We start from the raw sequence: 9587 nt of genomic DNA, 5'->3' as shown, positions 1-9587 counted from the left end.
TGTGTCTTTCACTGTGTTGTAAACAATTTGCAGAGTGCTTTGTTCCATTTTTAATTATATAATCCTTCTGCTTCAGATTTGTCAAGCTTCTTAGATTTATGAATTTATAATCTGAAATCAAATTGATAACGTTTGGCCACTATTTCTTTAAATATAAATTCTTTTTTTTTGGACTTTATTACAACATTTAGTATTTCCCTATAGGTAACTGATGTTCTTTTATTTTTCTATTTATCTCAGTTTAGATTGTTTCTACTACAATGTCTATTATTTCTCTGGTCTTTTTACAATTTTGATTAATCTGCTGTTAACAATCCCCAAACCAATTGGAATAAAAAATGGTAATCATTTATAATTATTTGTTATCAGAATTTGTGGGTTAGTTGGACTCCGGTGATAGTTCTTATTAGGACTTTCTCTGTAATCAGAGAGCAGCTGAAGCCTGAGTTATCTCAAAGGTCTTTTCACTCATACCTGCTATTTGATTCTATTAGTGACCAGAGACCTCAGCAGGCTCTTACTTACCACTACAACATGACCTGCGCTTCTCCCTGCATGGTGGCTGGGCTTAAAGATGGGCATCCCAAGATGGCTAAGTGAAGAAGTGTTTCCTTTTCTATCCTAGGTTGGGAATTCATGCGGCATTACTTGGATCACTCTGTAATAAGAAAATGAATTATTTAAACCTAGCTTTATCTGACATATAAGTTCATTAAAAATATATATAATTAAAATAATATATATATTTTATATTTAAAAAGTCATTTAATTCTATTAAACTTATTGTATTCATCTTTGAAAATGTGAATAATGTTGTTCCACAGGGTTTAGGAAGTAATCGTCTTAAATGTTAAAACTAAACATTTAGTTACTATTTGCCAAATGTGTTTTTGTAACTTCCATTATCCCATTATTGAGAATATCCCCATAAAACTGTAAATATATGATCCTTTAACTGAAACTAGACATGTAAAATATTTATTGAGGATTCTTCTGTTCAACAAATATCAGGAACAGTCTTGGTGGTACAGAGTGAAGAGTAAATTGGTCATGACCTTTACCTTCATAGAGATTACAGTTGGAGGCATATATTGATGGAACAATTATTTAAGTCACTTTGATAAGAACTTTAAAGAAAACCATAAGAATAAAGACCAGGGGACATATGACCATCTCTGGATATTTGGCAAAGTTTCCATAAGGAAGGCTATCTCAGATAAAATTTATTGGTTATGTAAAAGGCAATCTGGCAAAATGAGGAGAGAGAAAAACTTCATGCAATCCTTAAAATAGAAGGGAACATGGTGAAAATAAGGTCACCAGGAGTGATTCACCAAGAGGGGAAGAGGCTGATTAGCAAGGATTCCGAAGAAAGAGATAGAATTCAGAATATGCAAAACATGGTATAAGAAGTATTTTTATTTTTATCTTAAGAGAAGGAAAGAGTATTAAAAATGGAAGAAAAGCAATCTGAGCACATCTGCAAAAAAATACTTTGGTTGCATTGTAACTGTCAATGGAAAGGAATACGGACATTTTTATCTCAACAAATTTTGCATGTGATCTCACCAGGTGATTTCATCCCTTATAATATTATAACATAATATATTTTGTATAGTATAGTACTGTATATGTTGTATCTTATTATATTATTTAAAATAATTTAAATAGGAATTTAGAGATATGTTATTCTGTTACCTTTAAATGCTTGTATGTCACTTTAACATTTAAACCTTATGAAAACTAAACCCCTTCAATAAGCAAAATAACATCTCTTCAAATTATAACATGGATTTTTGAAGCTTCCAATGAAGTTATTTTTGAACTGAGAATCATTGGCTCTATGCCTATGGCAGCCAGGAGAGAAAATACTCTGTTACCCCTATCTACAGAGTCACCAAGGTAGTACATAATTTGCCAAGAAATCAATTTCTCTAATGAAAAATGTGTAAGGTCTTTATAAAAAAAATATAAGCATGGTGTAATCCTGTAACTTCTGAATTTCATATAAGAAAGCGAATCCTGATGTAAAACAAATCCATGTTGTCATAAAGTAAAATTTGTATAAAATTTCATATGCCTCTAATTTGTAACATTCACTTATCATAAGAAACCTCAATAAACTGTGCAGCTGGCCAATAATCCAGATGATAGTCCAAGGAATGAAGAAAATTCTTAAAAGAAAAAAAGCCTTCTTCACACTTTTTGCAAATGTTCACAAAACTTACATGATCTCACTCTTGCTCCATTCTGCGCTATGCAGAAGGACAGAAACAAACTCCCTTCTTTAAATCCTCTTCATAACACACAATAGTATTTATGAGGGTGATAGAATGTTTAAAAGATTTATAGGAGAGATAAAGGACAGGTTTAAATCTTTGGAAACTAAAGTAATCATATGAACATTAAATGTTAGTCAATGTTACTGTTAGAATATATTTGGCCACCACAATTTTAAGCATTTCCACTGGACATTTTCCCAACTTTTGCTAGGTCTCCTGCTATCTTCTTTATTATTTCTCTGCAGCTTTCAAATTTAGAGTAAACATTCATTCATTGAACAAGTTTTTATAGGAAACTCACCATGTTCCCAGGTCCCTTATGAGACATGGTGATTCAGTATCAATAGAATCTAGTGCTTTACTTCAAGAATTTCATAAGGTCAGCTAAAGAGACAACAAACAGCCATAGTGTAAATAAAATTCCTACTGCATTATGGGCGCACTCCATTATGACAGGCACTTCATTTTAGAAGTTCTATGTGGTATAATGAAAAGTGTCTTAATTTTCATGTCAGTCATATATATGTTCAAACCCCACATCTTCTTTTCCCTTAGCACGACAAGTAACAATATTTCTGTTTCATGAGGTGAGCATATGATTGCCTTATATTTTTTACATGTGCATAATTAAATGAAACTACATGGCATGTGCCTAATAACTTTGGTTCCTAGATTATTAAATATTTCAGGGCTTAAAATATATGTTTTCTGAAATAATAGTTCAGTGATATTATCTATAACACAGAGATCTATGGAATTACTTATTTGTAGGTTAATAAATTATAATTCCCCTCAAAATGGTACACATTCACCTATTTTTACTAATGAAAAATCAGGAAACTTAAGTTTTTTGTTTAAAGTTACAATCATACAAATTACAAATTTAATTTGTTTAGGGTGTGCCAAGGCAAGAGTTTCATGTGACATTCTACTTTCTGGGTAACAACTGCTTGCAAACAGAAATACTGTATTTTATATTCCACACTTGGGGATTCATAAAAATTATACTGTACATTACTTGAATAAGCACTAAAGTTATAATGTCTGTTTTCCTTTGTTCAACTTCATGGCAACAACATTGTTTTACTTTCTTTTTTACAAAATTATTGAACGATGAACTTCAGTTTTTCATAGCACCTATCAGACTGCACATCATGAGAAAAAAAGTTCTGTTCAATGGTAAAAACTGCTTTAAATTTATCCATAATATTTGGAACAAATATAATGTTAAGCCCCAAGATTCATCTTACCAAATTATAATATCAAAGACTCATAGATAATTTATAATTTCCTAACATGGATCTTGAGGAATTCAAAAATAATGAAATATTCTACCAAAAAGACTTTTTTTGCCCCCTCTGACACATAGTAAAGTGCTAGGCTCTTAAATGTAGGTCAACAATGATTTTCCATTATGAATTTGAAATTTAACAAAACATGTGGAACCCAATTAAGACATAACTCCTTCTCCGACTGGCTTACTTCACTCAGCATAATACCCTCCAGTTCCATCCACGTTGAAGCAAATGGTGGGTATTTGTCATTTCTAATAGCTGAGTAATATAAGGGAAGGGGGAAGAAATGTGTGGGAAATATCAGAAAGGGAGACAGAACGTAAAGACTGCTAACTCTGGGAAACGAACTAGGGGTGTTGGAAGGGGAGGAGGGCGGGGGGTGGGAGTGAATGGGTGACGGGCATTGGGGGTTATTCTGTATGTTAGTAAATTGAACACCAATAAAAAATAAAAACTGGGTAAAAAAAAAAAAAGACATAACTCCTGTTTTTACTTCTATGATCATTGTAATTAATACCATTAACCTGATTTCTTTAGTGCCTTTCACCTGTTCCAACTAAAGAAAAAGCAGTATTTTCCACCACAAGGTAAGATTGCCATATTTGGTGGTGCATTTCCGTGTTAATCCCCAGGTTCAAGGACTCTGCAGGCCACCAGATGTGGATCTGTACTTTTACCTGTGTGTGCTTCTATTGTGCAAGAAAATAACATATAAAGGAGTTTAGCTTCCCAGCTCCCCTAATATTCAAATAATTACTACTCAGGAGGTATGATTCATTGAACTGAATTAAATGCCCTGGACCAGAAATCAGTAAGAGGGGAGGTATTCCATATCTGATTCTGTCCCTATGTAACGATGTTCTACAAATCAAGTTAACTCACTTTCCAGAATCACCGTTGCCTCTCCTGCAGCTCTGGTTAATGATATCCTGCTTAACCTACCCTGTTGTAAAATGGCACATGAGACAAAGTGAATTATGAAAAGAGTACTGATTTTTTCACAAATGGAAAGTGTTATCATTTATTTGGAATCACAGGATGTTTATGATGTAAGAATTATATTTCTGAAAAAAATTACTATTTCTAAGATAAAATTTTATATCTCTTGCCCACCATGCCTCTCACTTCCCTCTGATTGGATATATTGAATCCTATTCCTCACCTGTCCAATTAGAAGATTTCCTATCCATTTCACCTTTCTAAAAGGAACAAACCTTGTGAGATAAAATGAGCAGAAGAGTAAAATTAATTCAAACTTTTCTATGAAATTTTTTAAAAGTTTAAAAAAGTAAACTCAGACACGTATACACGCAGATACCCTCCCCCACAAAGGAAAAAAATTCTCCTTAAATCCTTTTTTATCCTCTCATCAGTTTCTTTTCCATCCCGACTCTATTCTGGTCTGAGTCAAAAGGGCTGACAATTTTTTGACATTTGTTCTTTTATTTTCTTCTCCCTGTTTCTGTTTTAAAGAACAAGGCCAACATTCTCAGATATAGGAGTAGTTCTGAATTCATAAGAGGAACTACTTGTTTGTAAAGGATTCAAGAGTTGTCATAAAGTCTATTCCATAATGAGGTGTCAGTGTGTCATTTACATGATTCACATGGGGTTGACAGCTGTTACTGAGGATTTCACGCTAGCAGCTAAAAGTAGGAAAACTCATTTTAGGTGTGTTGATGCTAACATGGCTAACATGTGAATTTCTGATTCATGTTGCAAAGAATGACCCGAAGGATATGTAAGCACAAAATGACTTGGGGTATAACAAAACTCAGAGAGGAAAGAGACTGATTTTAAATGCCACTGATATGAAGGTGGTAATTCTTACAGGGCACAGGTCTTCAGAAACAGGTTATCAGCTTAAGAGATTAATACATTACAAATCCTCTTCCTTTTTTAGAATTTTTCAATGGTTTGTGTCTTCTATTAGCAAGGGAAGACTTCAGTAAAGTAAGATGCAAACTCCAGTACTGCTCTGAGCTAAGTAAAATAACAGCACAACTGAACCTTTTTCTAGATACTCCAACTTGTTTTTGTAAGAGGGATCAATTTCCATACTTCTACCTCTTGTGTTCACTGTGCTGCCTGTTTTACCTACAGCCTGTTTCAAGATTTGGTTCACTCTGTCTCCACATATATTATGTGAATAGCAAGTATCTGTAACTATAAGTAATCAAATCCCATTCTTTATATGTAAAGATCATCAAAGGCATTTCTCTCTCCCCTTGAGTAATAAACAAAGCATTTTTCCTTCTATCTTGGGAAACATGGTGTAAATACAAGTGTTAGAATCAATAATGGATTTGATGAGAAATGATGAAATGATAACAATGATGAGTTTGTTTCTACCATCTGTTACAGGCAAGCGTGACTTCATTTTCTGCTTTCCCAGTCAATTTATAATGTTACTCTTTCTCAATTATTAAAACATTAAAAATTAAGTGAAGGAACTCTATGATGGCAGAATTTACTCATTATTTAGATTGTTTTAATCATACTAAAATAAAACTGTAAGCCAAGATATCATAAATTATTTTCTCTGTTTTAAGATTTATGAATAAAAATTTTCTCATTCCATTTGAGGGATTTCTATTTAATAGGATGACGGTAAGTCAGTCAGTAAACATGTGCTAACTATGTATCAGACACTGCCTGTATACTGGGAGTTGAAAGTTGAACAAGATAGAGCTTATAAATTCATTGTAATGGTGGAGAGAGAAAATATATTAAATGTATGGACTGGGTGGGTATCCATCGTGTTTTGGAATCACAACTTCTCTTTGGGTGCCTCTTCTACCTTCTGTGTAGACTAGGACAAATTAAACACAAATGTCCATTTGAGAATAATGAAAGCAATCTAAGTAAGGCTGTCCAATTCCCATTAAGGCCAGAGTGAACCCATGATCTGAGCTTGGCCAGTTGGGTCCTTCATACTCCAATCTGGAGTGAGTGACAAAGGCAAAGCCAAGGCAGCTGTGATTCATTCTCCCAGCGTTTGCACCTTGACTCATGAGCAGTTTCTTACTTCCTTATTCCTAGCCCTCTGGAGGCTCTCTGGAGCCTTTTCATATTCAGACCTACTGTAACCAGCCTTTCCATCTATTCCACATGTTCCTAATTTCTTTTCAATAAATTCCTTTTTGACAAGCTAACATAAGCTTCTTATTGCTTTCAATGGAAGCATAAAAATCTATACAAAATTCCCAATGTTTTCTAGTAAAGGATGCAAAATATATAGACAGACAAATGAGAAATTAGATTCCCTTTTACTGAGTGAAGATTTAAAACTTCTTCTCTATCTCAAACCACACTTACACTAGAAATATCATCTTTCTCACAATGTTCTTTTCATACAATTCAAGCAAAACATTTTCACACAATCTCCAGTCATATCCAGGCCATTTGAGTTTCCATGGTATGTAATGGAAACAATTTTATAGCTTCAAAGTAGTAGGTCTCAAACAAGCTTTATCAATTTAGAAGAAAGAGCTATCCCCTAGAAATACAAAGTATTAAAAACAAATAAACAAAAAGACCTACTTGAAAGTATGAGAAAGTGTTTATGCAGGCAGCAGTGCTTTTTAAATAAAACAGATTATGATATGTAAGAATTTTAGGTTTATGGCTTTTTGGGTCTGCAGGTGCTCTTGTTTTATCAGATCTTATAAGTGAAAACTCAAAATTCTGCTAGATTTAGGTGGCAGAGGACACATTCATGAATCAGCAGAGCTGCTGAAAATTTAGAGAGAAAAATCCCAGGAATGGGATCAAAACCTGATTATAAATTCTGCTCATTTCCCCAGCTGATTCCAAAATCATGTGCATGTGGGAATCACCAGAAAAACAGCCATCAGACAGGAGAGGAGTCGATGAAAATCAAACTGCTTCAGGTAGTCTGTTGCTCTTTTGTTTGATATCCCCTATTGTTTGTGTAGCTCAACCAGCAGAAAAGTTTAGCAAGAACATCAAAGTATATGAGTATTTTCAAAAGAATATTAGAAATCATATTTAAATTATTATAAGAAATATATTTTAACACCTTTCACAACCCATAAAACTACCCCATCTAAGTGGATAGGTCAATGGTATCTAGTAAGTTATAGTTCCATAACCACAATCTAGTAATACACTATTCCCTTCTTATCAAAAAGTTCACTTTGTCATTTGCAGTCAATCACCCTGCCTACTCCCAGACGTAGGCAAATAATTTGCTTTCATTCTCTGGAAATTTGCCTTCTCTAAGAATTTTCATATTGAGTGGAATAATTCATTATGTTTTAGCATCTTTTATACTTAAAATATCTTTGAAGTTCATCCATGTGTTTAGCATTTCTAGTAACATACTACATTATGCTTATCCATTTATCAGTTGATGGACATTTAGACTATTTCTTGGTTTGGGCTATTAAGAATAATGCTGCAAGAAGCAGCATGTTCCAGAATCTGTGTGGACAAAGTTTTCTTTCTCCTGAATATATATGTAGGAGAGGAATTCTTAAATTGCATGTTACGATACAATATGTTTACCTTTTTCAGAAAAGGCCAAAGTATTTTCCAGAGTGGCTAAACTATTGTATATTCCCATCTGTTTCTTCCCATCTTCAACACCTGTTACCATTAGTTCTCAATGATAGCCATTTTATTAGGTATGTAATGGTATTTCACTCTAGTTTTAATTTGCATTTCCCTAATGATAATGAGGTTGAGCATTTTTCATGTGCTTCTAAGCTACTCATGTATCTATAGATAAAATATCTTTATATCAGCAAGTAATAATCTGAACATAAATCAAGAAAACAGTTTTTAATAGCATCCAAAAATAAAATACTTGGGAATAAAATAACAAAAGTACAAGACATGTACCTTGAACACAACAAAACATTGTTAAGATAAAGAAGATCTTTTAAAAATGGAGAGACCTGCTACGTTCATGAGTTGGAAGACAGTCTAATCAAGATGACAACTGTCTCCCAAGTTTACTACAAACTTAGTGTCATATCTATCAAGTTTCCAACAAGACTTATGTAGAAGTTGACAAGCTGATCTTAAAATTGTTATGAAAGTGCAAAGGACCAAAGACAGCCATTGCTCATTTATTCATCTTCTTAAAAGATGAATAAAGTTTGAGGACTTACAATACTCTTATAAAGCTTAAAATCTACAGTAATCAAGATACTGGAGTATTAAGCATAACAATAAAAGACTTACATCCAGAATATATTTCTAACAGATACATGATTTGTAATTGTTGTCTCCTAGTCTGTGATTTGTCTTTCCATTTTGATAGATATAGAGATGTATATGTCATTGATTTCTGCAATCCTGTATCCTGACACTTACAAAGAGAGAAGACATCATTGTCATGATCATGATTTAGCTCTAAGTTTTTCATAAGATATAACTTGTCAGGACAAAAAGTTACTTTTTATTCTTAGTTTACTGAGAGCTTTATTGCAAATGAATATTTGATTTTACCAAAACTTTGTGTGTCTATTGGGATGGTATTTTCTCCCTCCTATCAAAATGGTTAATTATATTGATTGATTTTGGCATGTTAATACAAACTTCCATAGCTAGGATATTTACTAATTTTTATGAAAATCTGCTAATGTTAAGTATTTTTATGTTTGTATTCATGAGGAATATTGCTCTATAGTTGTACATTTTACTGTAATATCTTTGCTTCGCTTTTAATAGAGTAATATTGGTCTCACAGAATAAATTGGTAAGCTGTCTCTATTTGTACATTTTCTGAAAGATTTTAAGCACTGGTGATAGTTCTTCCTTAAATAATTGACAAAATTCAATAAGGAAGTCATCTGAGCCTGAGGTCTTTTCTTCAGTATTTTTACTATTTATAGGTTTGTTCTGATTTTTATATTTCTTTCATTAGTTTTGGTCATTTGTGTCTTTCTAGAAATGTTGCCATGTATCCAATTTATTAATATAAAAGTAGTTTATTATAATCTTTAATCTTTTCAACTTCCATAGGTTGGCAGTGATGTAT

The sequence above is a fragment of the Canis aureus genome, chromosome 17, assembly GCF_053574225.1.
Source record: "Canis aureus isolate CA01 chromosome 17, VMU_Caureus_v.1.0, whole genome shotgun sequence".
Taxonomy (NCBI): Eukaryota; Metazoa; Chordata; class Mammalia; order Carnivora; family Canidae; genus Canis; species Canis aureus.
The sequence above is the reverse complement of the archived record's forward strand: the minus strand, read 5'-3'. Positions refer to the sequence as shown.